Source organism: Marmota monax, unplaced genomic scaffold (assembly GCF_021218885.2).
Source record: "Marmota monax isolate L192 unplaced genomic scaffold, Marmota_monax_Labrador192_F-V1.1 WCK01_AAM20220418_F8-fsc00253, whole genome shotgun sequence".
In the NCBI taxonomy this organism is placed as follows: Eukaryota; Metazoa; Chordata; class Mammalia; order Rodentia; family Sciuridae; genus Marmota; species Marmota monax.
The window spans coordinates 1,835,522-1,852,681 of record NW_026695237.1 but is presented as its reverse complement, the minus strand read 5'-3'; the positions used below and the strand labels follow the sequence as shown (position 1 = coordinate 1,852,681).

General features: G+C 44.8%; 1 protein-coding gene across 2 annotated transcripts in view; it reads left to right on the top strand.

The window, feature by feature from the left end:
- Positions 1-17,160, top strand: part of Osbp2 (oxysterol binding protein 2) — a 187,093-nt gene that overhangs the window by 89,332 nt on the left and 80,601 nt on the right. The gene's annotated exons all lie outside the window — the stretch shown is intronic.

The following is a 17,160-nucleotide window of genomic DNA, read 5'->3' as shown; positions in this document are numbered from 1 at the left end:
TCCCCTTTGTAAAATATATTCCAGCCCTGATCTTGAGTAGCTGAGGGCTCAGAGATCTGCCCCTGTACTAACCCCAGTCTTGGGATAGAGGGCAGGCCCCCTTTGCCCTTACAAACCAGGGGACAAAGGGTTTAGCCAGAAGTCAGACAGTCAGGAGGCTTGTTCTTTTCACCCTGAGTACAACCCACAGCTCAGCATCAGGAAGGACTGTTTGCCCAGGCTGGTGTCACAGGGGTGAAAGCCTTCCCTCTCTGTGCAGGGGGTCTAGTCCTGGTAAGCCCAACCACTGGAATTCCACCCTGACAGAGGCCAGCCATGTTTTAGCAGAGGAGGGCAGGCTTCAGCTTTCACTGGGGCTGCAAGCAAGAAGTAAAGCCTTTTCCCTATCTCCTTGTCTCCTTAGGCACCTGGCATGCTATGATAGGGCTTCAAGGGCAAGGGTCACTTCTGTGCACCTGGCTGTTGTAATTGAGCTGGACTAAGGCAGAGGTGCTCTGGAGTGGATACTGGGCAGGCACTCCGTGTGTGTGTGTGTGTGTGTGTGTTTTCCCAGCACGCAAAGGAGATTTTAAACTCCAGTGGTGACTGCCACAGGAAAACCCTTCTCCATCCTGCCTGTGCCTCTGAGTAAGCAGTTTGGGGTCACGCTGGGCAACTACCCAGCCAGAGGAGCCTTGGGCTTTTTTGGCTCTTAGAGCTGCCCCTTCCTGCCTTGAGCCATCCACTGAAGGGGGAGATGTGTTTAAACTTGATGGGTCACCTCTGTCTTCGATCCTACCAGCAGTCGGTTCCCATCTCCATCACCTGGCAAGGTCAGACAGATAGACCTCTTAACTCCTAGAGTTGGGGGGGGGGGGCTGCTGGGGAGGCTTTGCTGACTAGACAAAGGAATTTTGGTTGGGGAGGTGAAAGAGTCGAAAGAGTGGAGTGGAGGGACCATCCTCCAAGGTCCAAGAGAGGACTAGTTCTGTTAAATTCCAATCCTTTTGATTTGCCAGTTCTAACCTAGTGGGTATAGATGAAGCTTTGGATCTCGACAGGCTCATGCAGAAGGACTGGGATGTATGTTTTGTTCTGTCTGTCTAGCCTAGGCTGTGTACAACAGAAATTACTCTGGTGGGCAGTCGCCTTGGATGATTGGATGCTTGACAGTGCTGATGAAATGGAAGCAAGGTGGAGATATGTGAGATGATGTGCTGGTTTTAGGGTCAGTGTGAGCTGCAGTGGTGCTGCAGTGCTGATGGAAATACATGCCAGGAGTGTGTTAGCATTAGTTTCTTAAAGCAGACCACTTGGTACCCAGGTACCATTTGTTTCTCATCAATGTTCTACAGAAAGAAAAGGTCATAACAGGGTAAGTATGATAACTGCATGTCTGACATATACTTGATTTACATTTTTAAAAAAAAATTTGTAGTTGTGGATAGACAGAAGACAGAATGCCTTTATTTTATTTGTTGATTTTTATGTGGTGCTGAAGATTGAATCCAGTGCCTCACACATGCTAGGCAAGTGCTGTGCCACTGAGCTACAACCCCAGCTCAATTTACATTATTCTTGAGCATTTTTTCCACCCCAAAGTATTTTTTACCGATTGTGTAAGAACCTTGTATTTTGGCCAGATTAATGATCCCCTTTAGGGAGTGATTGTCTGGAAGGATAGCTGACTCATGACTATACTTTGACATCTTTGCTGACTTATCTCATAAAAATATGAAGTCCAAAAATATAATGGCAGGCCAGCTAAATAGTAGGCCATTGGTTTTGATTTAGAAAAATAGTGTATTTGAGTTTTAAATATAATTTAAAAATTATATTTATAGAAAAAAGTTTTCCATAGCTAGATCAAGTTGAGAGATATATGTATATTTTTAGCAAGCTGCACACCTGTAATGTAATAAGGCTACCTATTTATATCTATAGTCTGAGCAACTTAAAACCTGCTTAATAATTAAAATGGGCTCATGTTCTCCTCTATAGTTGAAGAAGATATTACTCGAGGGTTGACCCTGGGTAATACTTAGTCCTAGATCCTATTCAAAGTCTCTGTTCAGGAATCCTGCAATTGGTTGGATTCATATGCAAGCCTGCCTTTATGTACAGTTAGAAAAAGTACATGAGAAATATGAGCAGAATCTCTCTGAATTTCTCAAGGCAGAAAATGAAGATGTCATGATGAATATTTAGCAATATAATACATTTTATTTGAGGGGAAAACAATTGATCTTGCATTCCTGATAGAATAGTAGTGTTAAGGATGGTGACAACTGCTATGTAATGTCATGGAATGAAAAGAGGTTCAGCTTTACTTATTGAGACACCTGGGTTTGAATACCAATTCAACCTCTTATTCACTGTATGCCATGACTTAGCCTTTCTGTGCCTCAAATTTTTTTATTTCTAAAATAGAGAAAGTAATACCTACCTTTATGTCAACTCTTAGCATATGATTGGCATGTGGATTCTCAATGTTAATCTCTTGCCATAATTTACCTCCACTAGTATTAGAAGAACATGTGTGTGTTCAGCCAAATCCCCTCAAATTTGTGTTTTTACTCAAAATGTGAGGACCATAAAAGAACTCCAAAGCTTACCTTGGGAAAGTCTGGTCCTATTGGAGTGGTATTCCCAAGGTGAGAACCATCCTTGGGTTGCTGTCATCCTAGGGTCTTGGCTGGCCATCAGTGGAAATTGGGCAAAAAAGACAAAGATATCATTTTTCCAGGAGGAATGAAGCCCCAATGCCTAAGGTTATAACAGGTCTCTATTCAGAGAAACCCCTTCCAGGCAAGTCTTCATGGCTACTGTCCCTCTTGATTGATTGATTGATCTCAATCTCTCTTCTTCTCCCTCTCCCACACTCTTCTCCCCACCCACTGTCTTCCTCCAGCAAAGTGTGCCTTTTCCTCCTGTTTATGTCCTTCATACCCTGTGTTAATAGTAACGGATGCTGGGTAAGTGCTGGCTTTGAGTGGGCTGGCCTCTCCTGCAGTCAATCAATTATAATGACCCCATGAAGTGAGAACCATTATCATCCTTAATATACAAAATTGGAAACCAAGACTCAGAGAGGATTGGTAACAGGTGCCCAAGGCCAGACTCCAGCACCTGCCTCTCCAGCATGATGGAGAACTTCACACACAATCCAGTGGCATGGAGAAAGGGCCATAATGACCTTGATCTCCAATCTCAAAATTCAGTACTGTATCCTCATACTAAGGTGACAGCACCCCATTGCTAGGAGACAAGAAGAATCAGACACTAGGGCCAGTCAGGCCAGAATCACAATGGGGAGGAGTTAGTGCCTGGTACCCTCTCTTTCTGGCCTGCCAGATCATCCCATCCTCACCCAGGAACGGGGCTTGTGATCCTAGCAGCCCCAGCAGTTAACAGAACTGAGAGGTGGAAGAGCTCTTGGAAATCTACTGGGCCAGCCTTTCTTGATATGAACGAAGAGCCTGAGGTCCAGAGAAGAAATAACTCATCCATGGAGATGGGGTGTCTTTATTTCTCCTTGCAAGATAGGAGCTCCTCCCAGTGGTCTCTGCACCACAATCCCTGTGGGGAGCCTGGATGTTGCTTGTGGCTCTGACAGAAAAAGCTTCCTTAGTCCAGGGACCTCTATGGATTCTTGAGATGTCATTGGGATGGACAGTTCTCTCTGTCCTGAGTCCCTTCCTGGGAAGCAGCTCCATCTGGCTTCTGCTAGTGCATGGTTGCCATTTACAGATTTTTACATTGATTTCCATTTCCTGGGGTGATGAGATCATTTAAATGTTAATCAGTCAAATTTCTACTTCTAATGACTTGAAACCTTTCTGTAATCCTGCCTGCTGCTAACAGCTTGGGTACCAGGCATTGATATAAAAAGACATGCTTATTCCCCATAAACTTGAATTATTTACAAAGCCTATGTGGATCTCTTATAGCTGCTTTGTACACACAGTCTGCCTCAATGGTTATTTAATGAGTGTACCCATGAGCTTGCCTTTTTAATTGAGTGGCATTTCATGATGCTAAACCATGCATTGCCTTGCTCCCTATCCTGGGTTGCCATTTCAGTTACTGGCTCCCTTCCTCTAGGTCTCCCACCCTGAACCCCAGCCTTATCTATATCTATTTTTCTCCCACATTTTCTCTGGATTCTATTCCTTCCCTTAAGTCGTGCTGCCACTGCCCTGATTCAGTTGTTCATTATCCACTGACTTTTTGCAATATCTTGCACTTGGTCATTTTCCTGCATGGGGCCCCTTTGAGAATTGCCCCTGTGTACCCCAGATAGATTACTATTTCAGGGACATAGATTCTGCTCTTGCAACTGCTCTCCTGATGAAGCTTCAATGGCCCACTACTTCCTCTGGGATGAAGGCAGATGCCTTGGCCCAGCATACAGGGCCTGTCTGCAGGCCTTGGCACAGAGCCAAGGTTTCTCATAAAGCTGGTTCTCTTTCTCTCCAATTTAGTGCTCCTTATCCTACCTGGATGTGTTTCTTTCCCCACCGACCTCCACCAGGTGCGTTTCCAGAGCTGCCTCATACAAGTCGCCTTCCTCCTCTGAACTTTCCTCCCCCTGCCTAGACCCCAACCACTTTTGCTCAGTTGGCCATTAACAGAAACCTGAGCCTTGCTATGTGTCAGGTATGGTACTGGGCACCAGTCATGCCAAAGTGAATGCTGTGGGTTGAATTGTGTCCTTCCTCCCCCAAAAGATATGTTGAAGTTTTAACCCCATGTACTTGTGAATATGCCTTTATTTGGGGGAAAAAAATATTTGCTGATAGAATCAAGTTGAAGTCATGCAGGTGGTCCCTATTGCAATATGACTGGTTTATTTATAAGAAGAGGGAAATTTGGACCCAGATGCACACAGAGAAGAAAACAGCATGTGAAGACACAGAGAGGCAAAGACCACAGGAAGACAGAGGCAGAGATTGGAGTGACATTGTCGTAAGCCAAAGATGCCTAGAGATACTGGAAACTCAGATGCAAGGAAGGATCCTCCCCTAGAGCATGTGGAGGAAGCATGGCCCTACTGACAGCTTTATTTTGGATTTCTTGCTTCTAAAATTGCGAGAGAATGAATTTCTGTTGTTTCAAGCCTCCCGGGTTTGGGCAGCCCTAGGAAACAAACTCAGTAAGTGCTAACCCTTCCTGGCCCCTAAGGTACTTAGCATTTTGCAGGGAGACAATCCTGATCTTTATGAGTCAGTGTGGTGAGTGTACCAAGAAAGGTAGAAAAGTGTGATGAGAACTCTGAGCAAGGCCCTTCCTCCAGGCAGCCTTCCATGCCACTTTGCTGGGGAGGCAACTAACAAGTAAGGCTCTCTGGTGGGAAAGGTGTCCCACACCCACTGTCCAGAGAGTAGCAGAACTGACCCGGAGGAAAGAAAGGCAGGTCATCTCAGGCCAGGTGAACAAAGGCAGGGGAGGGAAAGAGCAGTAGGTGGAGTCAAGGCTAGAAGTAGGGAGCTCTAAGACCCGCACAGCTATTAGCTCCCAGTAGACTACAGTTAGTAAAGGAGTTTGAAGTTGAACTTGCCTACTGTTGGTATGAGGGAGTGATGGAAGGGAAATGTCAGGGAGCAGATGATATTTTCAGTAAACTGTCCCTGTGGTAACCTGGAGGATGGATCTGAAGGGGTACACGTAAAAGCTGATATCTCATAAATGAACAAGAGAGGGTAGCTAGAAAAAGGGGTGAGCATTTGCAATGATTTTGAAGGGTTTGGGGATTCATTCCATGTAGGGGCTCAAGGACAGGGAGAAACCATAGCAGCAGATCCCCCCAGGTTTCCATTTGGTATCTGGGGACAAAGAATTGTCCAGAGAGGGAAATATTGTTATGAAGGAGCAAAGGAGTGATGTTGGGCTCTGTTGGAAACAGATAGGGGTGGGGAATGGAATCTGGGTGGCTATGGAGGTCTGAAACTTAAGAGGGAAAGACTTTATTCCTACAGATGGAGAAACATCGACAGAAAGATGGGGCCTAGAGCTACGGCTATAGACCCCATGACTTGGGCCCCAGCATGAAATGGGAAGAGAATGGAGGTGAGGATTGCCTAGTAGTGGGGACAAGAGGAGGTTTGGAGAACAGAGGGTGTGTGGCAGGAGGACCGGAAGCAGAGGGCTTCAAAGAGGGTGGTTGATATGACTCAGGCCTTCTACAAGAAAGGCCCTAGGCTTCATTCATGTAGTGCCACTGGGTTCAGGGATGACTCTAAGCTACAGTGCACCTGTCATTTCTTGTCTTTTCCTATGTCTTCTGTCAAAATTGCCTACAAAACCCTCTTTCTATTTCTGATACCTTTCCTAACACCTTTCCAGACTATGCTGCCCCAGAGCAGACCTGGTAAGGTAAATACAAGTAGATGCCCAAACATCCCCATAGGTCTCTCTCCTGGGCCTCATGCCTGAGCCACAGCCATTACTCTGAAGGTCACTGGTGCCTATGTCCATGAGCTTCTGCCCAACAGCCTAGAAGCTGCGGGTGGGGTAAGACCTACAGCATGATTGGATAAAAGGTACTTGAACCCTTCTTTGCCCCCCACACCTGGTTGCAGCTGTGTCCCTTCTTTGCAGGGCCCGTCACCATGGGCGGCTCTGCTCCTCCGCCTCATGGGGATTGTGCCACGGGTGCGCCAAATGATCCAGCCTCTCTATGATTGCTGCCTGCCAGGTTTGTTTGTGTGCACTGATGTGGTGGCTTCTCTGATGTGACTTCTGGGCCTTCCTGCCCCCAAACTCACTCATTAAACACCCTCTTTTATGCCTGATCTTCCACTGTTAGAGAATCCTTTGTAGGGTGTCTTGAGCAGGAATTGATTCGAGCATATTCTTCCAATTGTAATTTATTGAGAAATTACATTCAGTTAGAAAATATAAGATTGTAAACTATCTAAATGATTCTATAATATATAAAATAAAATTTAGTCATCTTTCATCACCTCCCTGCATCTTACCCTCCTCCAAGAGACATGCACACCAATTTGTTAAAATGGTGCTTTTCCAGATCTTTACAAAGCCTTATAAGGACATGCACACCCACACATACATATATACATAAATGAGATCATTTTGTACATACTGGTAGGGAGCTTGCTTTCTCCCTGACCAAAATATACTTTTGAGATCTCCAGATGATTTAAATAGGCCTATATCTCCTTTTAAAAATAATGGCATAGAATTCTATAGTGGATATTTTAGTTAGTGATTTCCCTCTGGATGGACAATTAGGTTTTTTACACTTTATTACTATTACAAAGAGTGCTGTAGTAACCTTCTTTTATATGTGTGTGGTTTTCTATAGCAAGGATTCCTAGGAGTGCAATTGCTAAGAAAGTCATACACACGACAAATATCAACAGACACTATCAAATTATCAGCCAAAAAGAATGTATAAATGTGTATATCCCAACAGTGTGTATTGTCAACCAATATTATTACCCTATCATTCTTTTCACTGTAACTCTGATAGTAAACAGAGGCATTTCCTTGCTCTGTTTTGCATTTCCTTATTACCCCTGATACAAAATACTTTGATCTGCTTTTTGACCGATTGTATGCATTTCGCGATTTGTACATTCATACCTGTTATCACCTAACTCTTTGCATCTCGTGGGTCTTTATACTGATTTGTAGAAGCTCATTCTAGTTCTGATTATATCTTCTTTGTTGTTTATATATTTTGCAAATATTTTCTCTTTGTTGCTTACCTTTTAACTGTTTAATGGTGGCTGAGGTGGTGTAGAATTTTGAAATGTTTATGTTGTAAGATCTACCAGTCAGAGATTATTTTTTAATGGGAGGGGGGAGGTATGGAGCTTGGAGGCTTAAAGTATTACATTCTTGACCCTTCTCTGGTCTTTGATTTCTCTTTCACTGTGAACAAAACCCTCAACTTCCATTTTGCCAGCTACATAGCAGCACTGTCCATCCTGCCCGAACTCATTCCAGCTGCCATGAGCATCAAGAGAGAAGCTGTCTTTGACCAGGCTTCATAGTTATTCTAAACTTCACAATTAAACTAATTCCTTGATGGACATTGAGATTAACTCTGCTATGGCAGGCCTTGTCTAGGGCAGTGATTTGGGGGATGCCTAGCATCCTGCCCCTGATGTGGTTCATTTTTCCTAGGAAAGTCAAGTGTCTGTGTGGGCAATGTCATCTTCATGGCTTTGCATAAGAAAGTGTCTTAGCTCAGGGTGCCATAACAAAATACCACAGGCTGGGCAGCTTAAACAACAGATTTTTTTTCTCTCAGTTCTGGAGACTAGAAGTCCAAGATCAGATCAGGTTTGGTTTCTTCTCTTCTTAGCTTGCAGATAGCTGCTTCTTTGCTGTGTCTTCACATGGTCATTCTTCAGTCTGTATTTGTATGGCCTAATCTCTCCCTTTTCTTTTCATTAAACATTTTATTTTAACACTGACAGATTTGCACACATTTGTGAAAAAGAATAGGGATTCCCCGTACCCTTTACCCAGTTTTTCTAAAAGTGACAGTATAACATCACAACCAAGGTTCTGGCACTGATACAGTGAAGAGACAGAATAGTTCCCTTATAAGGACACCAGTCATACTGAATTAGGACCTCCATGTCTTCATTTTATCTTAATTGTCTCTGAAAGTTGCACTGTAAAGTTCTGGGGGTTTGGACTTCAACATGGGAATTTGGAGGCACACAGCTCAGCCGAGAGAGAGAGAGAGAGAGAGAGAGAGAGAGAGAGAGAGAGAGAGAGAGAGAGAGAGAGAGAGAGCGCGAGAGAGAATGTATGAGCACATTCTGTCTAGGTAAGAATGGGGGAAGTAAGGCTTTGAGAGGCTCCTATACTTGTTTAAAGTTACCTGGGGAGCAGGCTGCAAATGTGAACTCAGACTCATTCATTTGATTCCAAGGCCCAGACCTTCTCAGGGTGGCCTTACTGGTGTCAAACCTGTTTGGGCCCACTCCCCTGGCTTCTGCTTTCTGGTTGCTAATCCATGTGCCTACCTTTCCAGGGTCTCGGAACTCATGTTCTCTGAACAAGGTACCTACTCCTTGCAGGCTCTTTTCTTTTTCCTTTTTCCCCTTGGGATAGAGTTTCAAATTATAATTCAGTTGATTGAATGTAGCTTGTTACATTTTTCATCACTATGGGAGAGATTGCACAGAAAGAATATTTGGAATATAGGAAATTATCCAGTGATTTCACAGCCTCACAAAACTGCTTTTGATTTTTGCACATTCCTTCCTCTTCCCTCCTCTTTGCATGTGCTTATATTTCCCATCTTTGGCATCCTGGTAAGCATGGTACTTCATACTTTGCCTTTCTCACCCCACATTATAGCTAACACTTTCTCCATCTTTATAATGGTAATTTTAATGGCTGCATAATATTCCATGGAGTTGATGTCCTCTAATGTTTTGAATCATCTGTCAATTGTTGAATACTTGAGCTATTTTAGATAATGATGCCATGAATGTCTTTGTACAAAAGCTTTTTGCTTTTCCTGGATTGCTTCCTGAGGGGAAATTCTCAGGAGTCAGATTATTGCGGCAGCAGCAACATGACCTGTCCCTTTATGGAATGAGCATTCTGATGTTCCATGCCACCAATATGTAAGCACAACAGCTTCCTTATAATCTCACCAGCAATAGATATTAATAAGTAAATATATTTTGACCATTTTAATGTACTTTGAAAGGGTATATCAGAGCTGTTAATTTGTGTTGCTTTAATAAGCAACAAAAAAGGGGGAACATTCTGCAGTAGGTTCATATTTTTAATTCCTTTGGTTATCATTTTCTTTTCTTTTCTTTTTTTAAGAATTTAGCTTTCCGGCTGGGGCTGCAGCTCAGTGGTAGAACACCTGCCTGCACATGTGAAGTACTAGTTTCGATCCTCAGCACCATATAAAAATGAATAAAGATATTGTGTCCATCTACAACTAACTAAATATTTTAAAAATAAGAATTTAGCCTTTATTTTATTTTATTGTTGTTGTTGGTTTTGTGGTGCTGAGGATAGAACTCAGGGCCTCACCAATGCTAGGCAAGTGCTCTACCTCTGAACCACAACCCCAGACCCTCATTTTATTTTATTTTTTTAAATATTTATTTATTTATCTTTAGTTTTCGGCAGACACAACATCTCTGTTTGTATGTGGTGCTGAGGATTGAACCTGGGCCGCACGCATGCCAGGCAAGCGCGCTACCGCTTGAGCCACATCCCCAGCCCTTCATTTTTTAAAATATTTTTTTAGTTATAGATGGACACAATATCTTTATTTTATTTATTTATTTTTATGTGATGCTTAGGATTGATCCCAGTGCCTCACTCTTGCGAGGCAAGCATTCTATCACTGAGCCACAACCCCAGCCCTCATTTTCTTTTTTTTTTTTTTAAAGGAATAATTGAAGTCTAAAACATGAACAATAATCCCTTAGGAATTTCAGCTCTTTAATTATCTTAAGGGAGCTCTTGGTGAAAGTACTATTTAGACTCAAACAAGCAAAAAGCCTTTTAGATAATAACTGACTTAAATAATCAAATGGGGCCGGGCAGAGGCCAATGTCCTTTAAGCTGCTGGGTGGGGCTGACCCCTCCAGGTGACCCAACCCACAGGAAGACAGCCCCTTCCAAATGCATGGCAGGATTCTAGTGCAGGTCCTTGCTTTCCCCAGGACAAAGCCTGCAGAGAGGCAGCCTCCACCTCTTCTGCTGCCCCTAATAGCAGAGGGCACTTGTGGACAGATTCCAGCCAAGGCACCAAGCCTCGCTTTTCCTTTTTTCAAATTGACTTGAATGGTGTGCTTTCTCCTAATCCTATTTTTTTAAAATCTAAATAATCAACGATAAATTGAATTTTTCCCTCAGAAGCTTATTTTAATTGCCTAGCAACCTATGATCATAAATTGCTCTTGAATTAATTATTTGGCTTCAGTGGAAAATCATTTATTAATGAGGATGGAATTCAGCACCTATGCATGGCTATTCTTAGAACACTGCTGCTTTCAAACCCTTCATTCTTGATCTAGCTCCACAGGGAACATGCATGCCTGACAGACCCTTGGAGAACTTGATTCTCTAGACCCACATGGAGCAGATCAATGCCTTTCCATGGTAGGTCCCAGGCCCTCATCAGTGATGAACCTGAGGCCTGGAGGGGGAGACATGCATCCCCAAATTACAGTGGTTGAGGGTTATCACCAACTCAGGTCAGGAAGCCACCACTGGGTCTTGCTCCACAGGACTCTCAAGCCCATCTTCACCTCTGCGCCAAGGTTAGGGCACAGGTGCAGAGGAAAAGGGGGGCTGCAAGGTGTGGTGTGTGCCAGAGATGCAGACTCCAGGCAGAAGCAATGGCACTTGGGAAGGCAGGATGGTGGTGTGGTTTGATTGACTGGATCAAATAGGGCTCTTAGTGAGTGACTAACCTGCTTTCATCAGTCAGTTAATTGATCTTGTCATCCTGTGCCCATTCATTCTTTGTGCACCTACCATGTGCCTGGTCACCTTGAGGCTAAGAATGGTGGGAAAAGGTCACAGTCTCTGCTGTCAAAGAGTTAACAGTCTTGTGTGGGAGATAGAAAAATAAAGAAGAACCCCATTAGGCTGTGCTGTGTCCTGGAAAAGTAAGAAGCTCAGAGCACTCTGGAAGCCCAGATTTGAGGAAATTCACCTGTGATCCTATTATTTTAGTATATCCGTACATGTATAGTTTTTACTCGGTTATAATAATATTGTGGATTTTCCTTTTTTTTCCCTTTCAATATTTTGTTTTCAAGTTATTTCTGCAGAGGCATCACCTATATAAGTTCGAATGGCTCCATGGTATTCCATGAAGTTGATGAAATAACCATTCACCTGCTGTTGGAATCGTAGGTTGTTTCTAGGATTTTGCAACAAATGGCATTGAGTACTGAGTGTTTTGCTTCTTTCCCATTGTGCACTTGTGATGATCCATTTTATCATACTGGGCTGCAGTTGTAGAGTACTTGTGGTTCTTACTGCACTGCCATGTAGCCCCCAAAGGCCTTGTGCTGATTCCTGGGATTTCCATAGTACCTGGGGGATTTGTTTCTCTATTGCTTCCAGTATTGAATAATGGAAATGTGTGTGCACATGCACACACACACACACACACTCACATCCTGATATGGATATATGAATTTCAGTTGAATGGGTGTGTGCACCATATTACTGAGCAAAGGATGAAACATAGTGGAAACGGAGTCTGATTAACAGTGTTCTCTGGTAGTAAGCAGAAATGAGGAGCCTAGCTTCTAAGGAGGCTCTTGCAGCAACAGGAGCCCAGGTAGGATGTGACAAGGAAACTGGCTATTGTAGACAGAAGAGAAACTAAAGACTTTGAGTTGAACAGATCAGCTGCCCTTGATGTAGGGTCAGATAGAAGCTAAGAGGGAGGGTTGTAGCTGCCTCAAGGGTTGCCAGCTCAGAGTATTTGGCGTAAGTGGACCTCAAGAAGGTCTCAGAGTTGGTGCACTCAGTTTTAGGTCACATTGAGGGTGACTGGGGACCAGAACCTGGAGCTTTTCAAGAGTCACTCGGGATGCATTAGTGCAGATGGGGTGCAGGAGGGGCTCTGGGGCTCAGCCTCACCTACACAGGATGGGAGGGGACCATGCAGGATCAGGGAAGCTGGTAGAGCAGCTGGAATTACCCAGAAGTCATCTTATGTTCTCTTTGCCTTCTTTGCTGTTGTCAATTAAGACTTTTCAGGTAATATCTTCTTGAAGGACAAACTGGCATTCTTCTTGATGACAGTTCAACTAAGCTGAAGACTTTTAAGTATTTTGCATGAGCAGAATCTGATAATTTTTTTATGTGACTTACAGTGTAAAATAATTATTTAGAAAGTGGAAATTTGTGTATGTGTGTGTGGTTTAGTGGGACTAAATGATATTCTTTCGAATTTTTTCTTGACCATTTCACTTGCTTTCTGGGTTGTCTTTTGTTCCCTAACTTCTCAGGTACACTGCTGTAAGGGGGTGGTGGTGGCTCTGGGTAGAGGTGGTGGTGCCAGGGATCACTAGTTGTGAAGCCAGGCATGTAGAACTGAGTTTCTCTGCCCTTCCCTCCCTCAGCTTTCAATACTGTGGGCACAGACCTGCATTACATAGATTCTTCCAGTTTTCAGATTCCATGATATCATAGTGTCTGGTTAAATATCCTGGGTTGGGTTTATTCCTGCATATGCAAATCCTCAAAAAATTGCTGGGCACAGCAGCGTGTAACTGTAGTCATAGCTATTTGAGAGGCTGAGGTGGGAGGATCACTTGAGCTCAGGAGTTCAAGACCAGCCTGGGCAACAATGGGTTAGATCTCATGTAAAAAAAAAAAAATCACCTGTATGTTTGGAACATTTTCTCAAAGCATTTTCTTATGAGACCTCTGGTTGTACGTGAAAAGGAGTATCATGCTTAAAGGACCCCACAGAGCAGGGTTCAGAATTTGGCCTCTCAGAACAGGCAGGTTCCCTGGGCAACTCTCATAACCCTGGGTAAGTCACTCTCCCTAACAGCCTTAGTATCCTTATCTGTATTAAAAGTGTGTGTGTGGGGGGGGGGTGGGGGGGATGTTGGTGGAACCTCCCTAACAAGGCTCTTCTATGAGGATTGAGTGAGTGAATGGCGCAGCCCAGTGCTTGATGTCCAGTCAGCATTCATTTCTGGGAACCATTTCCATCATTATTATGCTTTTCATTTTGTAGCCAGAAAACCAAAGCCCAAAATGGTTTAATGCTTTATATCCCCTGGGCCAGTACTCTCATGTAATTGCTGAGGATTAATTCTCTCAGTTGCTTCAAAAGCCTGGAAGGAATTATTGACCCAGCACCACATTCCCTAAGTCTGTTAGACATTAAAACAGGAGCTCTGTTGTGTACTTGAAAATCCTTTAAATTGGGGAAAATTGATTCTGTTTCAATAAATTACATTTGATAAATCCCATTGACTTTGTTATGTGAGGTGGCAGTATAGGGAAGGGAATTATTAGGAATGGAGCAATGGCAAAACCCAGTCCTGGGGCTCAGATTACATAGTTCTGTGGGAAAGGCAAGACAAAATCCAGGCAGAGTGGTAGGAACCCCACAGTGCTCGGATTGCCTGGTAGCTGCTGTGTGTTTAAGCCAGGACATCAGGGTAGCAGAAGCAGAGAGAGGGAGGGAGGGAGGGGAAACAGACGGATGAGGTCATAACATCATGGATATATGGGGAGATGAAGAACACTGAGTGGGGGAGAAACATTGAACATTTCTAGGGCTGTTGTACTAAGCTTGGAACGCGGGCAGCCAGAGCGGGAGCAGAGTAATTTGCTGGGAGGATTTGTAGGAGTCCACCCACGAGCAAGAAGCCTGGGGGCAGCAGTGGGGTGGTGAGGAATAACGTGATCCTGGCTGAATTAGGTGGTACAGCCCTCAAGATGTGCTGACCAAGTGAATGTGATTCCAAGAGGGGCCAAGGATGACTCCAAGGTTTCTGGCCTGAGCAACTGGGAAGATGGATGTCGCTGCCACTAGCTCAGGGCAAAGGATTGAAGCAAAAGTCCAGGATCACAGGGAGCTCAGATTTGGACAGTTTGTGATGCCCATCAGACATGGAGAAGTCCTGCAGGCAGCTGGCCAGGGGGCCTGTGTTCAGAGAGGTCTGAGCAGAGACAGATATCCCCATATATCTTAGGGATAGTAGCAGCCCTTAGGGAACCTGGTTCCCTGGGGCTCTGCCTGTTGCCATAGTCTTGGAAGGCGGCCAGGTGGCTGCAGGTGGCACTGGTTTATCAAACCATCAACCGTTGCAGCAGGTTAAAAGGTGACTAGATCCCAGAGGTCACCTCCGTTTCCTGGAATTATCGTTAGAACCCCATTTCCCACGTGCGCCTGGATCTCAAGGGCATACTTAATTCGAAAAAAAGCAAGCCAAGCGTGGTGCTGCAGGGGGCGGCACCTTCGCTCGAATTTTCGCGTTCGAGTGTGACGTCGAAATGGGAAGCCCGCCCTACACCCAGGGCTCTGCATGCCCGCGGGGTCCCACGGGCAAACACGCTGCGTTCTCAGGGAAGAGATCGGGGGAGGCAGTGCTGCCGCTCGCGTTTGGTTGGGCACCGGTGGCGCCGATAGAGTTAACGGGCTCATGCACCGGGCGGCAGTGGTGCATTGTGGTAACGCGGCGCTGGGACCCGCGAGTGCCCGCCGCCTCCGCCAGGCGGCCCGCCGAGCTGAGCGCGCGTCAGTGCGAGCCCCCGGGGCCCGGCGCCATGTAGCGACCGGCCACTCGGAGGCCACCCCGCCGCGGGGATGAAAGGACGCGGCTGCTGGGAAACGGCCTCCGTGCGCTCCTTCTGCAGCTCTGGCTGCCTGAATAAATTTAAGAAGGGTTAGTGCTGCCCGGCTTCGGCCGGGCTCCCCGCTCACACACGCACGCCCCGCGCCAGGCTTTGCTGCATGATCAATCCACGCTAGCCTCTGATGTCACTCCCTCGCAGAGTGGGGAGCGCGGGGAACCTCGGGGAACCCGTCATCCCGCACTCAGCCAGGATGCGCTCCGCACTGGCTTCACGCGCGGCGCATTTTGGAAAAGGGATTTTGTGCCGTTCGATTAACCTCAGCAAAAAGGAAACGAAATACAATCCAGATCTTTCTGGAAAGAGGGGGAAGGAGCGGTCGTGCTTAGCCCATCCACCTACCTTTTCTTCTTTAGTCTGATACCCGCATTCCCCTAGGGCCTCATGGCCCTGGGGCGCCGTCAGAAGTGCGGCTTTGCCCAGAAGGACCTTTTCCTGGAGCTTCTTAGGTGTTGGCTTTGCTTACTGCATGACCCTCCGTGGCGGCTGTCTGGGTTTGAGGAAGGGCCAACCCTGAGGATGCTTCCCCATCCCATGGATAACTGCCCAAGAGCCCTTTCTTAGCGTTAAGAGGTTAACAGCTGTCTTAAGGTAAAGCCTTGCAGACTCTTACCTGCAATTCATGATGCTTGAAACCTTCTTTATTGGAGATTTTGGCGTGAGTGAAACTTGCTGTGTTTACTTTGGTGAGCATTTCTGCTATAATTTGAATCTGTAGGGAAAATTAGGATTCTTTAACCCTGTGAATCTTTCAGACATAGAGGCAGTTAATTTTACTTAAGAGTTTATTAAAAACAGACCTTTCAGAAATTAACATCCTCTGATCTGTAATAACCCTTGTAATTAACTTTGCTTGCTGACTGGCCTGGCTAATGACTTTATAAGACCCTTGCCATTTCTAGACTTCATTTGTCAAAGTTAGAAACTCCAAACCTCAGCCCAAGGACTCCTGGGGAATCGCATTTCACCATATATTTTCCTGAAAACAGACTCTTAGGTTGTTTGCAATTGTTAATATTTGAAATTTATTTCATTAGGAGCTGATATGATGGCCTCATCTAAAAAAATCCTTTGAAGAAACTTGCAAGTGAATTTTGTGTATATATTTTGGGTTTAGAGGATTAGTCTTCTCATTTTTATTTTGGACAGAGAGTCATTTTTAAAGCAGTTGTGTTCTTTCTGCAAAGTTAAAATGATGATTCTGTTATCAATTTAGATGGATTCATTCAGAAGGTAAATTTTGGCATTAGTAAAAAAAAATTATCAGTTGGATTTTTTATTCTTCCATTGGCCTGCCTGATGATTTTCTTCATTTCCATTCATTATCTGGTAGATTTGATGCTAACAGGAGTATTGAACTAATGCTTTCTGCTTGATTGTGGTAAGAATGCACACCTTTGCCTGGAAGCACAGGGGTTACCAGAGCATCTGTACTTGGAGAGCAGTAAATGTGGTCACCTTTTGCCAGGCCTTTCCAGAGCAGCCTTTCATCTTACCCCTCTTGTCTTTGTCTCTCCTTGCATTGTGGGTCTTTTGGGGATGAGGAGGCTCAGGAGGTTATGTATTGAAGGCACAGTGCTTAGCAGGGCCGGAGCAGACCAACACTATAGCCAGAACTCCAGTTCCCTGTGAGTGAAGGTGGGGTCTAGAAGGGCCAGAAAAAAGTTTAAGACAAACTGGCAATCTCCCAGTTTTTAAGTGTTGGCTTTGCTGGCTAACGGGAGAGGTATGAAGGTTAGTGATCACCTTTTGGGAATGGGAGCCTCCTTGCCTCTCTTACCACTTTATGGGTACGGGGACCCTCATCCCCAGCATGCAGAC